The 25,269-nt window shown below is 38.5% G+C and overlaps 1 long non-coding RNA gene across 1 annotated transcript in view; it reads left to right on the top strand.

Moving 5' to 3' along the window:
* LOC115854030 (uncharacterized) overlaps nucleotides 1–25,269 on the top strand; it is a 297,742-nt gene that overhangs the window by 72,153 nt on the left and 200,320 nt on the right. The window contains exon 3 of the long non-coding RNA XR_004039840.3: nucleotides 15,683–15,730. This is a non-coding gene — a long non-coding RNA (uncharacterized lncRNA). The remainder of the gene's footprint in view (nucleotides 1–15,682; nucleotides 15,731–25,269) is intronic.

Below are 25,269 nucleotides of genomic sequence, written 5' to 3' on the forward strand. Positions count from 1 at the left end.
CCCACGTGCCGTGGCTAGAGAAAGCCTGCATGCAGCAACAAAGACCCAACGCAGTCAAACATAGATAAATAAATAACTAAATTTACATTAAAAAAATAAAATAAAGGCTCAAAAAAAAAGTATCACAAAGGCAAAGCACAGAATATAATGATAACATATAACAGGGTGATCTGACTTAAGTTGTGCGTGTCAGAGACATTTTTCTGCTGTATTTTTATAACAAATTATACACTTTCTTCTATACCTTGCCTTTTCATTTAATAGAATATCCTGGATATTATTCTATATCAACACATAATGAGCTTTTACATTCTTTTTTCATGAATGCAAAACATTCTACAACACAGGTGTATGTAATTTATCTTACCATTCCCCTCTCAATGGACATGTAGGCAATATCCAGTCCTTTACTATCACAAATAATGCTGCAGTAAACGACCTTGTATTTATGTAACTTCACATGTGGACAGGTGTATTCACAGAATAAATTCCTAAGTGTAGAATTACTCAGTCAATGGACATGTTGTTTGTAATTTTTTTAAAAAAATTTTGTTTTATTCATTAGTTCATTTTATGAATGGTTAATACATGCACAGGGTAAAAAGATAAATTAAAAAGGAGCAAAAATGTAGATAGTGGAAAGTAAATTTCCTTCACAACCCATCCAGAGAAAGTCTATGTGTATACAAGCACATAGATATATATATACACCCACACCCAACATATGAACATTTATTTATTTATTTATTTTTGGCTGTGTTGGGTCTTCGTTGCTGTGCACGTGCTTTCTCTAGTTGTGGTGAGAGGGGGCTACTCTTTGTTGCGGTGCGCGGGCTTCTCATTGCAGTGGCTTCTCTGTTGCAGAGCACAGGCTCTAGGTGCGTGGGCTTCAGTAGTTGTGGCACATGGCCTTAGCTGCTCCACGGCATGTGGGATCTTCCCGGACCAGGGATCGAACCCGTGTCCCCTGCATTGGCAGGCGGATTCTTAACTACTGTGCCACCAGGGAAGTCCCTGAAAGTTTAAATTAATATGCAGAATTTCCCTGGGCAGATTTTTATTATTTTCTGCATTATAGTCTATGGGGGTCAGGAGAGTTTCACCAAGACATAGAGAGACCCCAGGCTTCAGTGTACCATTGTGTTAGAAACATCCTTCATTACTGTCTCTTCATCTTTACTGTCCACACATGGGCTTCACTATGCCTGTGTAGTTACTCTAGAGGCAAGGACAGCTATGCATCTGGGCTCTCCACAGTCCTTGGCCTCAGATTTTCTAACAAGATCTTCTGTGCTTTGTGTAGTGCAGGCATGTGGGGTCCATCATCTCCATCATCTGACAGATTCCCTTTGCCTCCCCACTGTGAATCTCCTTTTTCATGTGGTCCATGTATTCTTTCTTACTTTATTCCCTTCATTTAATGGAGCATATTTTCCAGCAGTTTTCTGCAAAAGGGTATGTGGAGGGTAAATTTTTTTGAGATCTTGGATGTCTGAAAATGTTTTTATTCTATCTTTCTACTTGATTGATAAAGTGACTGGATATAGAATTCTAGATTAGGAATCTTTTTTTCTTCAGTTTTGAAGGCTTTGCTCCATTGACTTCTAGTTTTACATGCTGCTGTTGAAAAATCTGAAGCTCTTCTGATTCCTGCTATGTGGCCAAATTTTTAACTAGTATTTTTTCTTTGTTTCCAGTGAAATTTCATAATGACATGCCTCTGTATGAGTCTAATTTCCATCCATTCTCTTGGGCATCCAGTAGGCCCATTCAGTCTGAAAACCCTAGGTATTCTCTTGAATTATTCATTGCTACTTTCTTCCCCGGTTATTTAGATGTTGGATATCCTGACTGGGTTCCACTTTTTTATCATTTCTCTCTGATTTTCCTTCTTTTGGTCTTTTTGCTCTATTTTCTGGGAAATTTTCCCAACTTTATCTTCCAAAATTTCTACTGAGTTTTTCTGAGTTGTTTTTTTTTTTTATTACTGTTATCGTGCTTTCAATTTCTAAGAGCTCTATTTTTGTTCTCTGAATTTTTTTCATAGCATTCAGTGTGCAGACTCTTCTCATCTCCCTAAGGATATTAATATAGTTGTTTTTTTTTTTCCTAAAAGGGCTTTTTCCTCTAAGTTCCTTTTTCTCTATTTGTTTGCTTTGGTCTTTATCTTCCATTTTGGGATTTTTCCTCAGATGTCTGGTAATCCTTAGTTGTCTGTTCATGATTTAAAGTGAGGGACTCATTTTCTGGGGAGTTGGAAATGTTCCATATTGTGTTAGGGGTGTGAGTTACACAGATGTGTGCATTTGCCAAAACTGCTCAAGTACATTTAAGATCTGTGCATTTCAATACTATGTATAAATTATACCTCCCCCAAAAAATTCCTATTTAAAAGAAAAAACTAAAACCAAGTGAGGAATGAAAACACTGGAAGCTCTGAGCAAATGGGTAGGACTTATCAAGCTAGAGGTTTACCTTTGGGACCTCTGGGTGGACCATTTGTGGGTACAGGATCCAGCCCTCAGAGAAGCCTAGCATTCCCCAGTCCTAACACTCTCTTTTACCTCCAAAGGTAATAACCCCCCCGGGATCTGCTAGGATAAAGGAGGGCACTTACCCAGCGCTGTGGTACAGGGAAGGGTTTCTAAGGATCTAACTGCTACTCAGACATTTTTACCCAATCCTCCTTATTTCAGCATGATGCCTGTTCACCCCAGCTCCTGTATTACCCAGTACCGTGAGTTCTTGAAACTTTTGAGAATCCTACAGTATAAATTGGTTTGTTTCTCTGCTTCCTCACTGCCACAATCCAGCTTCCAAAATATTACTGTTCTTGCCTCTTGTTTTCCCAGCTCCAGAGGTTTTATGCCTTTTTAAAAAAAATAAATCACTTTATTGTACATTTTGTAGGGTTTTAAGGGGAAGCAAAGTTAGATGTGTATATTCAATCAACTATCTTAACTCAGGAGTCAGGAAATCAGAAATGTGCTCTTTAATTCTCCAGCTTCTTCAGTAGAGGAAGGCTCCTATAAGGCATTTGGAATAGATGCTGAAAGTGACTCACCAAAGCTGTGAGAGTTCACCCTTTGACCATTCAACATCTATACATACCCTTCTTCCTGTGCTTTAATTTCTAAACAACAGTAACAATCTGGACATGTTTTCACCTAACAAAATGCTATGATCCTTTTTGCAAATGAAAACATGCTTAGTATCTCTCTGAAGGGGAAATGTTTAAATCCCCTTCCTTGGACCTCTCTCTGGGTAATGTTTATTCTTCTAGTTTAGGAACAGTCTGTTACCTAAGAACTAAGTTATTAACCACCACCAACATACCTATATGAAATAGTAAGGAAGAAGGGGTACCAGTTATTATCTATTAATATAATTTGTTAGGAAGAAAAGAGGGGAGGTTGCTACAGTCCTTGTTTCTGAAACTGGTCACGAAGCACATTTATAATCTCCTTCCCCTCTACCAGCAGTTCAGTTATTTGGGTTCATTTTGTCTGTTAATTCCATTGGTGGCAGGGCTAGATATTTTGGACTGCCAACAAGAAAATTTTAGATGGGTCCTCCCTTATTGTTTGTTATTTTCAAAATACAAATCTTCAGCCTTCTGGCATTGCAGGAATAGTTTGATATTATTGATTCTTATGAAAAGAGAAAATCAAACAAGGGTCATGTGTTGCACTTTCTGTGTAGATAAGAGTCTCAGTTTGACAGCTGATTAGTTTTAGGAAGTTAAGGAAAAATGGATTCATTTACCAACAGAAGGAAGATGGACATGACTTAGATTGAAAGCTAGCAAGTATCAAGGTTGCTATTGTTCATCATCCAATTGTGAAGCCTGACCTTGTGTTCAGGGAGACCACCAGCCTCAATGAAGAGATAGTCAGCAGGGGAGAATTAAAGTAGTCCCCAAAGAGCGGTTTTGGAGGGTAATAAAATTTGTTTTGGTGCCCTCCTTCCTCCTTCATTAGCCTCAGCTTTTTCTTCTCTCCCTGGCCTGTGTTGCACTTGTCCCAAGCTCTGCTAAAATATTAACTGTTTATAATAAGTCCTCTGATAAAAGATTGGTATGACCCCTTCAAAAGATATTTGCATTTCAATAGAGTATTCATCAAAATCAAAAAGTTTAGAAATTAAAGAGTAGAACCTTACTGATAGAAAAACAGATGGGATTAATCTGCGCTACTCCCACCTGATTTTGAGCAGAAGGTTCCACTAGCCTATAAAACCATTTCACTGAATTGATCTGTAATATAGCTTATAATTAGTGCTGAGGACAGGGTTATATCCATGTCTCTTGATATGTAGCCCACATTCCAACCCTATTGTCATTGAGCTCAAAAGTGGCTTTATTAATTTATAGTTTTATTATTTTCAAGTTCAGAGTATGTGTATAGTGATTAGCTTGGATGTTTAGACCATAGAGCTCTAGTTTGTCAACACAGGTTATAGCTCAGACTATCCAGCCATCTTCCAAATTCATACCTGGTCACTAGGAGCATTAGCTTGGGAACCAATTGTAATGTTTCCAGGTCTCACTTATCTGGCAATCTAAAAACACTTCTTGGTGCTGTTTTTACACTGGGAAACTCTTCAGCAAGGTCGAGTAGAGAAACCAGTGTATTTTAGGCATGAAGTAGCCTGCGTTAAATTGGGGATTTTCCAGGGTAGAAACAGGCAAATATTAAGTAATGTCTTAGACTCCAGGGCCCAGAGAAGGGAGTGGTAAAGTGTAAAAGGTTTGCTTTAGGAGAAGGAGATGGGGGAAGCCTTTGGTACTTCTCAGGAGAGCTAAAATATGTACACACCAACCTCTGCCTCCAGTAAGTCAAAGGATGCCTCCAGCTCTGAGATTTAGTACCACTAATTTAGAGTTCTTGCTCTTTTGACTCGGCCTTTGTGCTATCTATGAGAATAAGATTTATTAAACAACTAACTAGAAAGACAAGTTTTCAGAGGGAAAAAATGAAAACATGTTAGAGAATGAACTCTTTTCATGCAGAAAAAATTGATATGCTAATTAAAACGAATGCTGTTTACCTGTTAATTAATTATAGGAAGGACCTAGAAGGCCTTTCCCTTGAAATGTTTTATGAGTTTTAAATGTAGTTACTCTAGGTGCTCACAATTAATTGTTACAGGTCTATGACTGAGTTTATAATTAATACCTGCCCCTGTCCCCCAACAAGCAGTTCAAAAAGTGGAATTTTACTCAAATTTATGAAATGAGACTGTGTGCCACAGAGCCTGGACTGAAGAAAACATGATCTTTGCTCAGGAAGAAAGGGGCTGGTGGCAGCAGTAAAAAGCTTTCAGTAGGAAGGAAGCAAATGACTTAGGTAAAAGTATTTGGGGCTTCCCTGGTGGCGCAGGGGTTGAGAATCTGCCTGCCAATGCAGGGGACATGGGTTCAAGCCCCGGTCTGGGAAAATCCCACATGCCGCGGAGCAACTGGGCCCGTGAGCCACAACTACTGAGGCTGCGCGTCTGGGGCCTGTGCTCCGCAACAAGAGAGGCCGCGATAGTGAGAGGCCCGCACACCGCAATGAAGAGTAGCCCCCGCTCACCACAACTAGAGAAAGCCCTCACACAGAAACGAAGACCCAACACAGCTAAAAATAAATAAATAAATTTATTTTTTTAAAAAAAGTATTTGGATGGTCTGTCAAATAACAAACCAGAGGAAATTGTGGGGTGGTCAGGAAAAAGGTTAACTGAAAAGACCTTCCAAGCGATGTCAGCAACCCGATAGGAGTAAGTATACTTGTGGGTTTGGGTTGCCATGAGGTGAATGTCTGATGAATGTGAGAAATTGGACAGTTTAAGAATTTAAAAGACCAGAGAAATCCATGCTTTTGAAAGGGGCTGGTTGTTTTGTAACCCTTAAACCTTACAGGGAAGGTTGGCCTCAGAGAAACTGAATACAGAGAAGGTTCACTCTGAAACTTGCCGTTAGAATGGAGACATATTAATATTAGCCTATCTGCATAGTGAGATGGGAACCCTGTTTTACTGTATTGTGATTCCACCAGTAAGTATTCCCTGTTATCTTGGTCTAAGAGATATCACTGCAATTAAAAAAAAAAGTATTTTCTTTTGTTCAACTTAAAAGTTAGCACCTTTAAATAGAGGTTTTATTAAAAGAGGTGAAATCAAAACAAAACAAAACAAAGACAATTGTAATTGCTGTATGTATCTATGTGGATGTTTTGCTCATAGTACATGTGCATGTAAGTTTAGCGCCAAGCCCTGTGCCAAGGAGGTGGGGCAGAGAAGAGACTGAGGGAATCCAGGGCACTTGCTTGTTAAGAAGTTTACTCAAGAAATAAGTTTAATAAACAAATCATGGAAAGGAGAGGCAGAAAAGAATTCCTTCAGTTTTTGCTCACCTTTCAGGTCTAGGGGCCTCTACTCATTTCTGTTTGCAAACGCCTACTGATAATACTGGAAATTAATTATGTTCATTGCATTTTAAAAATATTTAAAATGTGTGATTTTTCCATTTGAGATGCTTTATTTTGGCCCTGATATTTTATTTATACCAACTGGCTTGTTCAGTTGTTCACAAATATCTCTGTACTTGCTAGACTGGAAGCTCCTTGGGGATAAATTTCCACCCTCTCAACCCTCAAGATGCTTTGCTTTTTCCTTTCCTTGTAAATCAACCATGGATATGGATATCATTGGACAGTGTTTGATGCTGCCAGTTTTGGAGACATTGGTATTAGAAATTGCTGGAAGGTAGACAATTTCCCAAAGAGCAAAAATAAGACAGCATCTGAAATTGTCACTTAGACATTATTCTCATCACTCTATAACTCTTGAACCCTTTGCAGGGAATTATAAGAAAAATGCAAGGTAACTAAGTGTTTAGGGGCACATGCCAAGGTACAGATGCAAAGAAGGCCCTCTTTGCCACCCCACCACCACTGCTTATGACATCCGCTAACAGATGCCACAGACCTGGAAACTTGCACCCGCATGGGGTGTGTGTTTTGGAAAACACTCTAGTAACGCCACTGTTTCTAGAATATCAATGAAATAAATGCATTTCAAAAACAGCCCATGAATAAATACAACCATGTGTTCTTTTGGCTGTTTGAATCGTATTCAACTTGGAAATAGAGACAACGGATGCCAACAGGGAAAATTGCACCCTGTGTTCTGAAACTGAGTAAATCAGATCAGGCACAAATCTGAAGGGTTTGAGTGGCTTTCAGGGTCTCCAGCTGATGATCCTAGAGGAAGCTAGGGCCATCTGGAAGCCCAAAGACAGTTCTATCAGGTAAATAGAATGGGTAGAGTTAATTATAGCAGTAAGTAGAGTTCAGAGCACCTGATTTGTAGGAGCCATGCTGAATGGTACTTCATGTCTCTCATGGGAAGCCAGGTGAACCTGGTTGTGTGACTTTCTTTAGTAATGACAGCAATATGATTTTCTCCCTCTGTAGCTACAGTGACTGTTTAAACTGCAGTATTTGGAGGAGAACTGAAGTCAGCGAGCACTTTGAATATTTCCTTTCTAATTTCCCTTGGCTGTGAAGCTCCTTGCTCCCCAATACCAGCACCTTATTATCTCAGCAAGAGCCTCACAGTTGCTCCAAGTTGGTGCCCTTCAGCCTTGCTCTTTCTCTCATGCATTATGAGTTGTCTGGGAGGGCTATTCACATGTCACTGCCTCCCAACAGGAAACAACAGAAACTCTTGCCTATTGCAGTGGTTTTCAGAGTGTGGCCCCTGAAACAGCAGCAACAACATTACCTGGGAACTTCTTAGAAATGCAAATTCTTTGTTCCAACCTCAGGCATACTGAATCAGAAACTCTGAAGGTGGGCCCCACAATCTGTGGCTTAACAAGCCCCACAGGTGATTCTGACTCCTGCTAAGGGTTGAGAACCACTGGCCTATTGGATCAAGTGGAAACTCTTTCTATCTTCAAGGTTCAGTCATCTACTCTGGTCTATCGATTCAGTTCTGTTGGTATTTAGTAAACACAGATTCTGGATTGGGGATTTACATTTGCTCTCTGGCTAGCTTGAGCCCTAATTTGTCATACTTTGTATTGCCCAGTAAGTTTTTTTTTAAATAAATTTATTATTCATTTATTTATTTATTTTTGGCTGCATTGGGTCTTTGGTGTGTTTTCTTTTAATTTATTTTATTTATTTTTTTTTTTGGCTGTGTTGGGTCTTCGTTGCGGTGCACGGGCTTCTCATTGCGGTGGCTTCTTTTGTTGCAGAGCATGGGCTCTAGGCACGTGGGCTTCAGTAGTTGTGGCTTGTGGGCTCAGTAGTTGTGGCTCACAGGCTCTAGAGCACAGGATCAGTAGTTGTGGCGCACGGGCTTAGTTGCTCCACGGCATGTGGGATCTTCCCGGACCAGGGCTTAAACCCGTATTCCTTGCATTGGCAGGTGGATTCTTAACCACTGCGCCGCCAGGGAAGCCCATGCGTTGGGTCTTCGTTGCTGCGCGCGGCTTTCTCTAGTCGCGGTGAGCGGGGGCTGCTCTTTGTTGCGGTGCGCGGGTTTCTTATTGCCGTGGCTTCTCTTGTTGCCAAGCACAGGCTCTAGGGGCTCAGGCTTCAGTACTTGCAGCACGTGGGCTCAGTAGTTGCAGTGCTCGGGCTCTAGGGTGCCTGGGCTTCAGTAGTTGTGGCTCACAGGCTTAGTTGCTCCGCGGCATGTGGGATCTTCCCGGACCAGAGATTGAACCCGTGTCTGCTGCATTGGCAGGCGAATTCTTAACCACTGCACTATCAGGTAAGTCCCCCCAGTACGTTTTTTATTTATTGATAATACCAAGGAGTATGATGTTCCATATATATAAAAGAGAATACCATATGACCAAGACATGTTCTTTTATATGCCAAAATATTAAAAACTGGTAAAGATTTTTGCATTCCTGTACTAATTATCCTTAGCTAGGTAACAAGTTACCCCCAAATTTGAGGCTTAAAACAGCAAACACTTACTATCTTACAGTTTCTGTAGATCAGGAATCTGGGTGCAAGTTAGCAGAGCACCTCAGCCTCAAGGTCTCTTACAAGGCCCCAGTCAAGGTGCCAGCGGGGCTGCTGACGCATCTGATAACACGCTCACTCATGGGTTGTTGGCAGAATTCAGTTCCTTGTGGGTTGTTGGCCTGAGGATTTCAGTTCCTCACTTCATGTTGGTCAGAGGCCTCCCTCAGTTCCTTGCCCCATGAACCTCTCTACAGGCAGCTCACAACATGGCAGCAGGCTTCCCTCGGAGCAAGCAAACAAGAGAGAGCTAGAGTGGGCAAGCAGGACAGAAGTCACAGTCTCTCTGTACCCTAATCTCAAATGTGACATCCCATTATCTTTGCTGTACCTGTACTTCTCACTTTCTGATCCAGAGCTTCTCTGAACAGCAGGGTGAGGGATGCCTCAAGGAGCCACTCAGCATTCACCTACAACGTTTTAGTTGATATACACCCATGGGTTCATTTTAGCTGATTTTTTATTTGGATAGTGAACTTTGGTAAACATTTTTACCAGATTTTATACACATATTTAGATTGCTAGAATTCAGATGGTAAGGGACACCCAACTTGTGGAACCCTCCCATAATCCTAGGGACCTCTGCATCCTTGTATGTCTGTCACTCTCTTGGATTTTGTTTTCTTGATCTTTTTTTCAAACCCCTTAGCTATTTAGTAGTTCATCACTTGGATTTGTTTATGTCTTCTTAAATTTTATGTGGAAGGAAGAAAACAGAAAATCATTTAAGTTAAATGGAGTTCTTTATTCAAACCAAGCCCTTGGGTAAATATTACAGATAGGCATTACTTTAGTAAATAATAAAAAGTAAAACTTACTTTTACTTACAGACGCATGGGAGGTAGAACTTGGAGAAGGCAACTGGAAATTATTTGTATGTCAAACAGTATTTGATATATAAGAAGACACATGTCAAAGTTTCCTTTTAGTAATGATTTTTCTTGGTATATGTTTGTTTCACAGATGTTCAGAATCATATTTCTTAGTGAAGTTTGGTACATCCCTCTGGTAGATGTTGCCAGTTCTCTAGCCAGTATTCATCTGAACACTCCTCATTAACATAATTCTGATTTTGTTTAGGGTAGCCAAGTGCTCAACTGAAAATTTAAGTGTAGTCCAGTTCCTGCTAATGAGCTGTAAGTGGGAGTTGCTAGGTGAGGCTTCTGGGAAAAGTCTTTATAAGGAGGCAAACTAAGCTGGCAGTTAAGCTTTACCCTTTGACCCTTATGTTCTTTCTGCCTGTCACATTGGTATAGTGTTGCAGAGGAATTTCCATCTGCCATCTTGCAACCATGAAGCAACAAGGGTGAGGAAGAAAGTCTATGGTAAAGATGGCTAAGAGCAGCCACCCGATAAGCACTGTGGTACCATGCTAGCTTTGGAGCAACTAGATTTGGACTTCCTGATTCATGAAAAAAAAACCCTTATTCTTTAAGCCACTATTATTTGGCATTTCTTACTGTTACATGCAGCCAAACCTATTTCCTAATATAATCTCCTAAATCCTTTTATTTGAGGTTTTCTAAAGATTCCCTTTCAGATTTCCTACAATTTTGGTACTTGTTTCTATTTTTAAGAAGCACAAATTTATCTGCAGATACATCTTCTATTAAACTAATTCAGTAAGAAAAGAGTATAATTTATTACAAAAATGACCTGGTATTTTACAATTTTCAAGTTGAATCAAGCCTTAGCAATCCACGAGTTACTGAATATTTTATCACTACCTGAAAAATTTATGATTTGTAAGCTTATTTTCTTGTTTATTATGTCTCCCTTATTGAATAGAGTACCAAAAGGAAAGGGACATTGTTATATTCCTCACTATATCGTCATAAGCTGAAGCTAAAACAATGTCTGCCAGATAATAGGCAAATGATAAATATTTAATCAATGAATGAATGTAGTTATCTAAACTTCACTAATGAAGAAATAATCTTAGAGAGATTATTGTTTATCCAGCACCACAAATTTATTCAACCATTTGTGACCAGTAAAAATGGTCATTTCATATGGGTTCAACCTAAAAGTGGCAGAATGGAGATAAGAATGAAAGTCTTCTGATTTTTGACCCAGTACTCTTTTCATTGCAATATACTGACTACTGGTTATGATTCAGATTGCAAAATTATTCTGCATTAAAAAATAATTTACCGTATATTACAGCTTATACTCCTGTATATTTAAAATAGGATCCAATTAATAAAAATGTCACTTATATTCAACATTCCAGGAAAAAGGAGGAAAGGAAATTAAAGTTACTTGAGGAATACTTAGGTACTCATTATGTGTCATTACACTTAATCCTCATATTAGTTCCATTTCACAGGTGATAAAATCAAACATCAGTTGGGTAAATAGTCTAGACTGGGGTTTCCCATCTGGTAAGCAGTGAGGCTAGGTATGTCTCATTCTAAAGCCTGTGCTCTTCCTAGTGTACCAAATGCTATTTTACTGATTATAATCTGTAAAGCACTTGATAAATGTAAATTATTAAATTACCTACATCCTCCATTTAATTGACTTCATCAACCTCAGAAGCATAGTGATATTTATATCTAATAAAGAACGTTCCTGCTACCTTTAAAATGGATCCACATTTTTAACAGCAGACAGCTGCTTCTGGTTAGACAATTTTCAAAGTTAGACCATGGAACATTACAAGGCAAGACATTTGAAATTTTTCTCCAGTTCTTGTTCATGCATCAAATCTATAATTTCTTGACCACGTAAGATTTGTACAGTCTGTACACTTGAGTTAGTTAACTAGCGGCTTAGAAAAAAGGAGAAGTGTGAATTCAGAAAAGCAGCTGCTTCTAAATGGAATGATGTCAGGCAGTCTCAAAATAAGCTTGGTCCAAGATTGCTTATTCTCCTGTGAATTGGTTGGTACTTCTTGAAACTTCCTCACTTTGCAATGATTATATTAAATCACTTCTCTATTTCTGTAAGATTAGGCTATCAGTGGTTTAAAACCTATTTGTAGAAACCAGCCTCTTTTTCAAATGGAATCTTATGTGAAACATTAGTATGTAAATCAGATAAGATTAAAAAAAACCAAAATGGTGATCTCTGAAATGGGAGCCCAGAGGCACATCAGCTGTGCTCTAGCTTGGGTGTAGAAAGGAGGATTGCCAAGGCCCTCTGCTGAATGCCCACGTAAGACCTCTAAGGTCCCTTGCAAGTCAAAAATTCTTTGAACTAAATGGCTCTGTTGAGTATGTGTTGGTTATCTTATTGCCGTGAAAGCCAGTTGTATTCAACAAGGGGAAAATAACAGTAACTGTCTTTTTCTGGGAACATCTGGTCTGGAAATTAGAGCACTTTAGTTCCAATCCCAGCTTTGCCACTATTTAGGTTTGTTGCCTTGGATGCTGTTGCCCATCTATAAAATGAGGATAAAGCGTTCTCTACCTACTTTATTTTAAAATACATTTTCTTGTGAAGTTAAAATTTCCCTTTGATAAAAATTAGAGTACAATTGTAAGGTATTGCCTTCAGGAAGTTATATGACTAGAGGTGTGGATATAGATTTTTTATGCCAAAGTCACTGCTGTACATTACTACCTCTGTTTATATTATAATTATAATAAAATTAAAAGCTTGAAATATAAGTTCTATTAGAGGTAAGTATTCATTTTCATTTGTGTGTAGTTACAAGATTTTTCCAGAAGAAAGTGGGAGAATTCCTTTATTTAAAAAAAAAAAAAACTTGGTTTTTAGAGTTGATAATTTATCAAATTAATGCATAATCCTTATTAAAATACAGAAATAAAAAAAGAAATTCCCCCATCTAGACTTACAACAAGTGACATTTTAAGATATTCAATATACATCTAAGATACAGACAGACAGTAAGTAGGTAGATAGGTAAATATAGATAGGGTGAAAATGAAACTAATTGGTGAACAAAAATGTGAATCATACACTACACATTATTTTAAAACAAAAAATAACTTTTTACTTTTATTTAACGAAGTTAAAGGAAATTGAAGTGAAACTGTAAGAATTGCTGAATTTTAGACAAATGTTTCTTCACTATGAAAGTTATTAGTTCCTAAATTTTTTTGAAGTTATGAAAAACAATAAGAGGTTGGAATCATTATGTAAAAGTTTTTTTAAAATTCTCTTCTAGACTATATCTATGGATCCCATGTGATGCAAGATGAGAAAATTAGCACATTTACTCTTCCACCATACTCTTGATTTTTGTGTTATTACTTACATTCTGTTCTGTGACCATAATTCCCAGTTATTTAATCTCAGTTTTATATTTAAATGAATTAAAAGTTGTTTATTAATCCTTTTACAATGGCTTCCATATTCCCTATTCCTATATTATTTTGATTTGATTTTTGTTGGCTGAGTTTCATCACCTAATTTTATTTCCAAGCTTGATACATCCTGTCCTTTTTCTTTATATCTGAGGAGCATCTGCCTGTTGTAATCATTCTAAGTTATGTATGGCTGACTAAAAATATGTTTGTCCTCCAACAAACATACACATAAGAGATTTTAACAAGTTGGAAGTTTATTGCTTTCTCACATAATAGAAGTCCAGAGCACCATAAACTCGTCAGGAACCCGTAGTCTTTCCAGCTTACTGCTCTACCATTTCTTAGAGAATAGTCCTTGTCCTCATGGTCTAAGAATGCTTGAGTGCCAGCCATCATATTCAGATTTCAGGCAGCAGAATGAAGGAAGGAGTCAAGAAGGATAGGCCCCCACCTTTAAGGAGATTTCTCTGAAGTGGCACACATCATTTCTGCGTGTATTTTACTAGATAAAACTTAATTACGTGACTATGGGATATATAGTCTTTTAGCTGATGACAATTGTCTAGCTCAAAATCTGTGTTCTCAGTGTTAAGAAGGAAGAAAATGAATATGGAGAAATAACCAGCAACCTTTGCTTGCCACACGTGAATATAGAGTTTGGAGTTATGCTTTCATGCTCTCAAAACTGTGTAGACCTGGACCATTATCTTCAAGCATTTGAATATCACTGAGGAGATGTCTGAAGTCAACCTAAGTCTTTCCTCCTTGGAAGTAACCTGCCTTTTCTGCTTGGATTCTCATATGATTAGTTCTTTATCTTTGAAGATGAATGGCTTCTGCAGAATGTATCTTGGGTTCACCTTTCTATATCATTTTTTCCAAATACATGGTGTAACTTTTTGATCTGCAGATTAAAGTCTTTATTTCAGGAAACATTTCTTTCATTGTTTCTTTAAATAGTATTTCTATCACATCTCTATTTTTCAAGAAGTTGATTCTCCTTTTTACACCTTATCTATAAAATTTTTATATTTTTACTCTTTTAATGTCTTAACATACTTTTATCACATTTTCCCACTATTTTTGGTTGTTTCTAATGTAGCATTCATTTCTGAGATGTTTTTATTTTCTCTTTTATTTCTTTCTCTACCAATGTGCTTTTATCTTCTGTTATATTTTTTTAAACCCCTGTAATATTCTTTGAGACCTATTTTTACAGCAATAATTTATGTTTAATGCATTTTTCCTTCTGATTACTTATGTATTTGTTTATTTGATTAGTTTATTTTAAATAATGTAATAAACACCTGAAAATCTAACATGAAAATTAGTTCCTTGAAAATAATCTATATCTATGTGGCTCCCTTATTGCATCAAAATGCCTCTCCACATCCAAAGTAAGCATTGTCCTGAATCCTACGTTCATCATTTTTTGATTTATTTGTATATTGTGTCAATACGTATTGCTTCAAAGGATTATATATGTATTATAATCATATATATTATACATATAATATCATACAATATTCTTTATGTTCATTGTTTATAACTGTGTAAATAGCATACCATGTTGTATGTAAGGGACTTACTTTTTAACTTATATTGCTGTTATCCATCCATGTTACAGTGTGTCATTGCAGTCCATCTGTTTTGGCTATTGTATAATATTCCAGGGTGTGACTATACCAAAATTCATTTATCTACTTTCCTGTTCATGGGCATTTGAATTATTTCCAGGTTATTGTTATGCAAACAATGTTTCAATGAATATTCTTCCACATGTATCTTTTTATATAGGTCCCAGAGTTTCTTTGGAGTTTATGCCTAGGAGTGGAATTGCTGAGTTGTAGAGTATGTCTAAAGAGAATTCTTTATGTTACCTGCAAAACCAGCCTCCTCTCCTTTACGTAACCTGCAAAACCAGCCTCCTAATTCTGTTAGTAACATCCCAATCACCAGCTCCTTTGACACGTCCTCCCTTGCTCCCTATATCCAATTGTTTACCAAGCTGGAAAGTTTCTGCCTTCCCACGATACACCCATTTCTCCTGTTCAAGATTCATTAATTCTCCCCTGGACTCCCTATTCCTAAATATCATTGTTAATAAATTCCAGTCACATAATTTCCCTGTCTATGAGATTAAGTGGACCCATAATCCAGCATTCAAAGCTCTCCACAGTAAGGCTCCAGACTAACTTTTCTGGTTTAATGTCTCCCTATTTTGGTAGTGGAGAATGGTAGAGTGAGAAGGGACCTTAGAGATCATCTGGTCAGACCCACTTACCTACAAATAAGGGAACAGAGGCCCAGAGAGGAAAACGGGTTTTATCAAGGTCACATATGTGATCTGTTTGAACAATTTTGTGGTTTTTACAGGTGCTTCAGGAGGAAGACAAAGAGATGCCTGTGATCTTTCATCTTGAGGTAAGGACAGTGGAGTGGAATAGTTGTAGGTAGGGAGAATGAGCATGCTTACATCATACCAAGAAAAACATTGAAACTACTGGGCAGGTAGAAAAGAACATAAAGAGCGGACTCTTCTGTTACCATGCTGAGTGTAACAATTATTGTACTGTATTAAGATATAATTGTTGTTTGGGACTGAAAGAGTGAACCTGTGTTCTTGAAGATGGTCATTGTGCCTGAGAGGCATGTCTTCCTCAGAAGAAACCAGAAAGAGGAGATGGAGGGGCCCTAGATGGGTGGTTTAGGTAGTCGAGTTGAAATTGAAATCTCTCTCCCTCTCTCTCTCCCTCTCTCCAACCCACCCCTCCTTTATCTCGCCTAATCTGTCAGTCTTGCTTGTGAAATAATAATAGTATTTATTGAGTGCTTTCCATTTGCTAACTGCCTTACCTAGATTATCTCATTCAATCCCCACATCAACTTTATGATTATTTTACTTTCCTATTATTATCCTCATTTTACAGAAGAGCACATTGAGCAAAGAAAGAATTTAGGACATATAGCCAACAAGTGAGTAGAAGGTTATAAAATGTCACTCTTCAGCTTTAGAGAATTTGAGGACTAAGAAACAAGAATTCAACTGTTTATGCTTAAAATTTGGCTGTCTTTATCTGGGGGTAAAGTGTAGACATTGTAGATGCCTTGTGGAATGGGACAGGTCTTGAGCACCTCGGAATTGAGCTCATGTTAGAAAGATTCAAAATTTATAATGTGTAAGTCTTTTACATTTTCTTCTTTGTGTTTGTTTTCCTTTTGGCCTCCCTTTCCTTTTGCTTAATAAAGCAGGTCCATTTTGTGCTAGGTGACCCTAGAGAAGATCTTTTTAGTTTGTTCACCTTGAATCAGAGTGCTTAAGGGGCAGCAGCATGCTCATGGAGGAAGAGACCTCCTTGACAAAAAAAAAAAAAAAGGTGAAAGTCATGGAGATAGCCCTCCTACTATCTGAAGAGCTGCCCTGTCTCTTCTGGAGAATTCCCTTCCAGTGTTAAAACCTAGAATTTTAGACAGGTTTTAGACAGAAAGAAAATGTTGGCCTTTTGGAACTGGAATGGTTCATGATAAAAAGCAAGTAGGGAGGGTTATGGGAAAAGATCAAAGCAAAGGGTTGTCATCTTTTAACTGTCAATCAGTTAAAATTGGTAAATATTTATTGTGAGTCTGCTGTGTGCTAACCTAATCTAGACATGATCCTTGCCCTCAAAGTCAAACATCAAAGATGAAAAGGTAAATATGTACATAAGTGGATTTGAAAAACAAGTTGAAAATACAAGGCCTGTCACAAAGCAACATCCCAAATGAAAGGAACAGTTAGTAAACAGGTTCTGTAGTTGTGACAAGGAGAGAGAACTCACTGGGCTAGGTGATCTTCCACTGTGAAGGAGGAAGGACTTCAGCTAGATATTTAAAAAACTATAAATGTTGGATAAGTGGAAAGGAAGGGGAAATGTCAGCAGTGGAAATGAGGCACCAGAAATATGTAAGATATTTAATAGTGGCCTTTCTGGCTTGAATTAAGAGTTTCTTTAAGGGACTAATAGGAGGTAAGCCCTGACGGAGGGCTTTGAATGCCAAGGTGAGGAGCTTTACTTCACCCTGTGGAATATGAGATACTCTCAAAAATGTTTGAGACGGGCAGTGGGACAATGAAGGTTACTTTTTAAGATGGCTGGTCAGTAGGGAGATAGGTTAAGACATTGTGGTAGAAAAACCTCAACGTTTCAACAGTAAATGAGTTTTCAGGAGATTTTTAAATGTGTCAAATGTTTAGGAAATGTGAAATTCTTTTTTTCCTTATGCTAACTGCTGACTTGTGTCCAGGAGAAAGGAGGGAAAAGAGCAGGCAGAATTTTTTTTTTTTTAACATCTTTATTGGCGTATAATTGCTTTACAATGGTGTGTTAGTTTCTGCTTTATAACAAAGTGAATCAGTTATACATATGTTCCCATATCTGAGCAGGCAGAATTTTATCTAGAGCAGAAGACAGTTACTTTGCTAACATTTACCTGCATTGCTGACATTTTGGGTACAACTGTGGCAGAGGCCACTTCCTGACCAGTTCTCAGTCCACAGATTGAATGTGGGAAGATGGAGGACCTTCAGAATTGAAGACAAATAAATCCCTCAAAGGCCAGTGTGATGTTTCTTCCTCTCTTAAAATGTTTCTGCTTCATTAAAAAAAAAAATATATATATATATATATATATATATATATATATATATAGTTAAAAATCTCTCTTTATACTAATAGGATTAGGACATTTCATGTAAAGAGAACTGGTTCCCTGTTCTTAGCTAGAAGTTTCTGTAGGCCCAACATTTCCTTTGGAAATTAAACACTTCATAGACAGGGTCCTCATCTGATAAGGATACAAGGCTGTCACACTCAGGGATCAAAGTGTTGCCAAGATTGCTGATGGTGATAGCTCTTGCTGGGAATGCTCCATTACCAAACAGACATAAAGAGCCAAGTATCTGCTCTAGGCCATCAGAGTCAGGTGGGGAGGATGGATGTAGAACAGTTTCCTGGAACCAGGGATTCTGAATTGAAAGCAAGGAGGCCCAACTGGGCAAGATTTGGGGTCGGGGTGGAGATCACTGGAACAAAGAGCACGGAGAGGACTCAGGAGCAGTACTCAGGTCTACTGGTACCTAGTCCAGTGCTCTCCCCACCACACCAAGCTGTATATTTACCTATATACAGTTTAGAACCTTCTGTCACTCTCTTGCTCCCTCCTTGGCCACCTATGATTGCTTACCTAAGTGAGAAGTTTTGAGCACACTCCTATATCAAACCTGCTTTGGCAAAGAGTGGTCTGAGGCAGGCGTTGCCTCAGAATCAGATTTATATATCACAGGACTCTGATTGCCTGACCTGACATATCTTTAATCGGTCCTAACCTCTGCTAGCCATTATCCATTAACCTACCTGCCCTTCTATTTTTCTGACATCTGATGACTAAGGGCCTGTACTTGTACCAGTATGAGACTAGCTAAATCTTTGCTCCTTTGGTGTCCATACCTAGAATTGAATCTGTATCAATATGATTATTCACTTTTCATGTGGTTGCAGGTAGTTGTGTTCACAGACCACATCATTCAAGGCAGAGCTCCTATCTAACTTGTGATATAAATTTCAACCAGCAGCTAGGATACAGACCCCATGTGGCTTGGTTCCCTTTGGGATAACAGTGCTGACCTGGAGAGCTGGGATCTAGGAATCAGATCAGACCAATGGGGGATGGGTCACTGGAGAACAAACACAGCTGCAGGTTCTAAGAGCAAGCTCAGTCCTAAGAATGTGTCTGGAGAGATTGGATATACAAACACATACTTCATGATTGGTGAGAACAGGAGGTATTTAGAAATTTAGGCAGGTGGGCAGGCAGCTCAGGGAAGTCTGGAATTAGATAACAGAGACCCAGCCACATGATTCAGTTCAGGGGTGAGTGTTGATGAAGGCAGTAATGCTTAGAAAGAGAAGGCAGAGCTTTGGTTCAGGAAGAACAAGGGGTCTGAAATTTTTCCCAACCAGAGGCATAGTTATTGGCTCTCTTTAAAAGGCATCTTCAGTCCTGTCACCTTTGAGGACATGTATAATCCTTCCTCCTCTCAGCCTGTTCCTCTATCATCTCTGCCCTCTGCTATCACCCCAAATCTAAGGCCCTGGTTTGGCTCTCTGCTTACTCCATTGAGTTTTTCTCTCTTCCCAGAATGTACTTAGCAAGAAGGAGCTATTGTCAGCTTTGTGCATGTTTAGTTTGATCCTGGTTCTGGATATGTTGACCCTGGTCAGTGGCTCAGGACTACTATGTACCTGGAAGAAGAAGTTTGACATAATGGATCTAAGTAGTTTTCTGGGACAGTGATGAGGTCATAGGGATAGGAAGCTAGTTAGTAGAGCTAAGGTCCCGGGAGTAAATAGACTGGATTTGAGAAAAGGGCAAAATGCTACGTGTTGGAACTGAGCCAGCAAATCTCAAAGTGATTCTCAAATTTTTACCCCCTAAGGTCAGTGTTTATCAATCTTTAATAAGCTTTAGAACTAATGCCTGTGCAGATTTTGCCTCCAAAAGTCTGGGGTAGGGATTACATTCTAGGAATCTGTAATTTTCCTTGTATATTTTCCAGAAATATTTTATGCATATTAAACAAAAACTATGTATTAATTTTCTCTTTTTCATTCACATGGTAGCATGCCATACACACTGTTCTGAACCTTGTTTATTTTTGTTTTGTTTTGTTTTTCACTTAACAATGTTTCTTTGAGATCTTGCCATTCCTGTATATAAAGTTTCCTCTTCCTTTTTGATGACTACATAGTATTTCAGTGTGGGAGTAACCAGAGTTTGTTTTACAATCTTCTGCCAATGGACATGCAGGTCGTTTCTAATCTCTCCCAACTGTAAACAATGTAGCAACAAGTACCATGTACATATGTCATTTCACACATAAGTGATTATATCTGGATAAATTCTTAGAAGTGGAATTACTGGGCCAAACAATAAGTGATTTTGATAGATACTGCCAAATCGCCCTTCACAGAAGTTATATCAGTTTACACTCTTACCAGCATGAGCACCATTTCTTCATGACCTCTAGCCAACAAAGTATATTATCAAATTTTTTGACTTTGCCAATATGGTACATCAAAATAGTATCTCATTGGTGGTGTTGTTTTTTTAAAATTTATTTTTGGCTGCATTGGGTCTTCCTTGCTGCATGTGGGCTTTCTTTAGTTGTGGCGAGCGGAGGGCTAGTCTTCATTGCGGTGCTCTGGCTTCTCATTGCAGTGGTTTCTTTTGTTGCGGAGCATGGGCTCTAGGCGCGTGGGCTTCAGTAGTTGTGGCACACGAGCTCAGTAGTTGTGGCTCGCGGGCTCTAGAGCACAGGGTCAGTAGTTGTGGCACATGGGATTAGTTGCTCTGCGGCATGTGGGATCTTTCCAGACCAGGGATCAAACCCGTGTCCCTTGCATTGGCAGGCAAATTCTTAACCACTGCACCACCAGGGAAGTCCCTCACCGGTGTTTAGGTTTACAGTTCCTTTACCATAAGAGAAGAGGATGAGAATATTTTAATATGTTTGAGTCATTTGTATTTTCTTTTTGTAAAGTCTGTGCATTTCCTTTCACTATTTTTCTACTGTATCTTTTGATCTTTATTTTATTGGTTTTTAGAAACTCTTTATACATTAGGGAAATAAATCCTTAAGCTGTGATATGAGTTGCAAATATTTTTCTCAGTTTGTCATTTATCTTTTGAATTCCTTTTGGTGACTTCTGTGGGACAGCTTTTTATGAAAGTGTAACTGTTACTGAATTAATTAATATTTTATTTAGTGACTTCTGGTTTTAAGTTATACTTTGAAAGGCTTTTCCTATTCTAAGACTGTGAAAAATTATTCCACAAATTCATCTAGTACCTTTATAGATTTTTTTTTAAATTTTAAATCTTTAAGTCATATAGACTTTATTCTAGAATAATATGTAGAATTTGGTTGCAACTTATTTATTTTTCCCAGATGGCTATGCAGTTTCCCCAATAACATTTACTGAATAATCTATTCCTTAATTCATCACTGCCAATGACTTGAATTGCCCATTTTATCATATTCTAGATTTCTATATGAATTTGTGTTTAACTCTGAACTTTCTCTTCTGTGACACTACTACAGTTGACCCTTGAATAACATGGGTTTGAACTGTGCAGGTCTACTTATGCACTGGTTTTATTTGAATCCTCAAATGTGGAACCGTGAACAGGGAGGAACTGTGGATATGAAGGAACTGTGTATATGGAGGGCCAGCTATAAGTTATATGGAGATTTTCAACTGCATGGAGGGTCAGCACCCCTAATATACATGTTGTTCAAGGGTCAACTGTATATCAGTCTCTTCATGCACCGATACCACACTGTTTAATTATTCTAGCTTTATAAGGTAGTTCTAATGCAGGTGATCCATGGAGTACACTTTAAAAAACACTGGCCTAGGGGCTGGTGCAGTACAAGCCCTGTGCAGCGTAGGATTATGAGTTGATTTCAGCAACGAGGAGAGGAAGGCTACCAAGAATGGCATTTGGGGGAAAAAAATGAAGATTTCTTAATTCAAGCTGAATCCATCTGTTTTCATGTTTTCCTACTTTCTTATTAACAAATGTAACTTCACTTTGACTTTTTTGGTAGGAATTCTTGCCAGTTGTTAGTTTTGTTTATTTGTATGGCTCTTAAGTTAAAATAAGAAGTACATTTACATGATAGGCATTATTTATTCAGTCCACATGTGTGGATTTATAGACTCATGGACTCATTGCAATAGAAAACGAGTGAGGTAGATCAGAAAGTATACCAATATGCTTCTACATACACAGATTGTACACATACACACTCAATTCACTCGTTCCTTCAACATGTGTTAATTGAGCTCCCATTATACTGCGAAGTAGTTTGATAAGTGCTGGGGTACAATAGGTAAGAAAAAAAATAATGCGAACGAAAATACTTGTATTAGTTTCCTAAGACCGCTATAGCAACGTACCATGAACTGGGCGACTTTAAAAACCAGAAATTTATTCTCTTGCAATTATGGAGGCTAGAAGTCCAAAATCAAGGCATCAGCAAGGCCATGCTCCCTCTGAAGGCTCCAAGGGAAAAATGCTTCCTTGCCTCTCCCGAGCTTCTGCAATCCTTGGTTGTCTGCAATCCTTGACATTCCTTAGCTTACAGCTGCATCACTCCAGTCTCCGCCTCCATCTTCACATGACTGCCTTCCCTCTGTATGTGTCTATGTCTCTTCACAACCTACTTTTAAGGACACTAGTCGTTGGTTCTAGGGCCCACTCTAATCTAGTATGATCTCATATTGACTTAATTATATCTGCAACAACCCTATTTCCAAATATGGTCATATTCACAATTATCAGGGGTTAAGACTTTAACATCTTTTGGGGGACACAATAGCACTTATCAAAATATAAAGCAGAAATAATATCTGTATTAATCAGACCCACTTAATTGATCAAGTTAGTTTTAAAACATAAATTTAAAATAATTGCCTGATTAACTATTTCATTCAGTCAAATAGGAATGAAGACAATGGGAATAAGAAGTAGTGAAATCATCACATTTATTGGACCTCTCATTAACCCAGATCATCTTACTGTATACAGAAGTTGCATTAACCAAGCTGGTGGCTTGGGTTGTAAGGAATAGTGGGATTTGGGATACCCAGGAGAGAGAGACCCTTTGGAAGGGGAACTGGAATGGGGCCAACAAGAAAAGTCTCCACAATTTCATGGAGGGTCTGTGGTCTGCCCTTGTTAAGGCAAACGACCCCAACTTCTGTGGAGGAGACACAAACCTGGGCTGCTTTTTCCCTTGGAAGAGCTAGTAGAAACCAAAATACACTCTCCTTGACTGCCCTGTTCCACTGAGACTGCAGAAAAACAAGCTACTCAACTTCTCCCGCTTCCTGACCTCAGGAACCTTGGCCTCAGCCAAACTTCCTTACTGTGATATCTGTTTCAGGCCAAGAATATGATTCTCAAAACATATTTCTATGTCTTTGGTTTCCTACCAGGCTGTCCCTTTTCCAGAGCCAATATTTTCATGCAGACGGCAAAGTGACTGTGGTTAGGATTCCATTTTATTATCTCTATTAACATTATTTTTTTTAAGTGTAGTAATAGATTCAGAATTCAGAGCTCTAGGAGGAGCCCATATTTTCCTACTGGTGACAAGAAACACTGTAACAGAAGTTCTATCTGGCAGGAGATGTAAAAAACACTTTAGTTGCTATGCAGAGAGCTAGCCCTCAGCTAACAAATTTGTTTTCATTTGCCTTCAGCTGCCCATGGCTAGTTTCTTCCCTCACCCCTACTGAAGGGCTCAGTGTCTCCCCTTCCCCTTCTTGGCTGTGAAAACCCACCCTCAAAAAAGTATTTGATAGTCTCACTTGCACAGTTGTGTTAATAGCTGATAAATGGTAAAAGGAAATTAGTGACGTGTGGCTGAAAGCACATGTGAGTAGGAATCCAAGGCCTGGCTTGTTCGGATTCTTTTATACGCTGATATTGAGGGAAAATGCTTCCAGACTTTTGGAGGCAGGAATGCCTGGATTTAAATCCTTGCTCCATCACTTATTAGCTGTATGACCAAAGATGCTTACTTAATCTTGGTGCTCCTAAGTTTCTTTTCTTTAAAGTAGATATTGTAATACTTACTTTACCAGATTATTTTGAGGACTATTTGTTGGGTAGCACAGTACGTGACATATAGAAAGGCATTGAAAAGACAATCATAGTAATTTGTTAATGGAAGAAGATTGAGGCTGCTCTACTTTTTAAGAGAGAATTCCTTTGCCTTCTTCTCCAGATAGTTAATGCTTCTTCTCAAGCAGCATTATGGTTCTGACAGCCAGTGACAACTTTCCATAGAACTAGCTCATATCAAGCTTGCCTGTAGGCAGATCTAAGGAGGCAGAGATGCCCTGGCAGAAACACATGATGTGTCCTCTCTGGAAAATTTTGCCAACCCCCAGCCAGGGAACAGGCTCCATCTCTTTGACCAGTTGCCATACTGTTGCTTCTCCAGTGCCTCCACCTATGTTTCAAGAGCCTTAGACTTACCTAAGAGGCAGAGAGAAACATGGAAACAGAAAGGAGACAAGCAAACACTATCTGGACTGTTCCTTTATTGGTTCTTCTCTATTATCGGGTTCTCTCTTATCTCTGAACAATCCATCTTTTCAAGGGTTGTCAGGCCTTTGGAAGATGCTACTTCTCATCTTCCATCCAGCTTCTCCCATGCGTCACTGGTTTGGGATTATAAATATTTTTCAAGGTTATCTTCATAAGACTGGAGCCCCTCCAAAAAAAGAGGACTGTGTATTTCATGTATTCATTTATTTATCCCTTCATTCATTCATCACTATAAGATTAATAATAATAGTCAATATTGATTGAGCTCTTCCTATATACCAGATAATCTGCTAAGGTTTTCTCATATTATCTAATCTAATTACCCCAACAACCCTGTGATATAGGTACTATTTATATCTCAGTTTTTATTTCATTTTATTTTTTAAATTTTATTATTATTATTTTATTTATTTATTTTTTGGCCATGCTACGTGGCTTGTGGGATTTTATTCCCCTGACCAAGGATCTAACCTGGGCCCTTAGCAGTGAGAGCATGGAGTCCTAACCACTGGACCACCAGGGAATTCCCTATATCTCATTTTTTAAATGAGGAAACTGAGGCATAGATGTTACCTTTCCAGTCACATGGCTAGCAAGTGGGAGAGTTGGGTTTCAACAGTTTGGCCAAGTCAGTGCTAAGTAGACACTGAGTGGTATAAAAGGGTTACAAATGATAGTACTCATCCTCCAGGAACTTAAAACTTAGGTGGGTACATAAGACAATTAAGTAGCCACATGGGACAGAATGAGGCTAAATATTAAAGTAAGTATAATTGGACAAAGGAAATTAGTGTAGACTG

The sequence above is a fragment of the Globicephala melas genome, chromosome 12, assembly GCF_963455315.2.
Source record: "Globicephala melas chromosome 12, mGloMel1.2, whole genome shotgun sequence".
In the NCBI taxonomy this organism is placed as follows: domain Eukaryota; kingdom Metazoa; phylum Chordata; class Mammalia; order Artiodactyla; family Delphinidae; genus Globicephala; species Globicephala melas.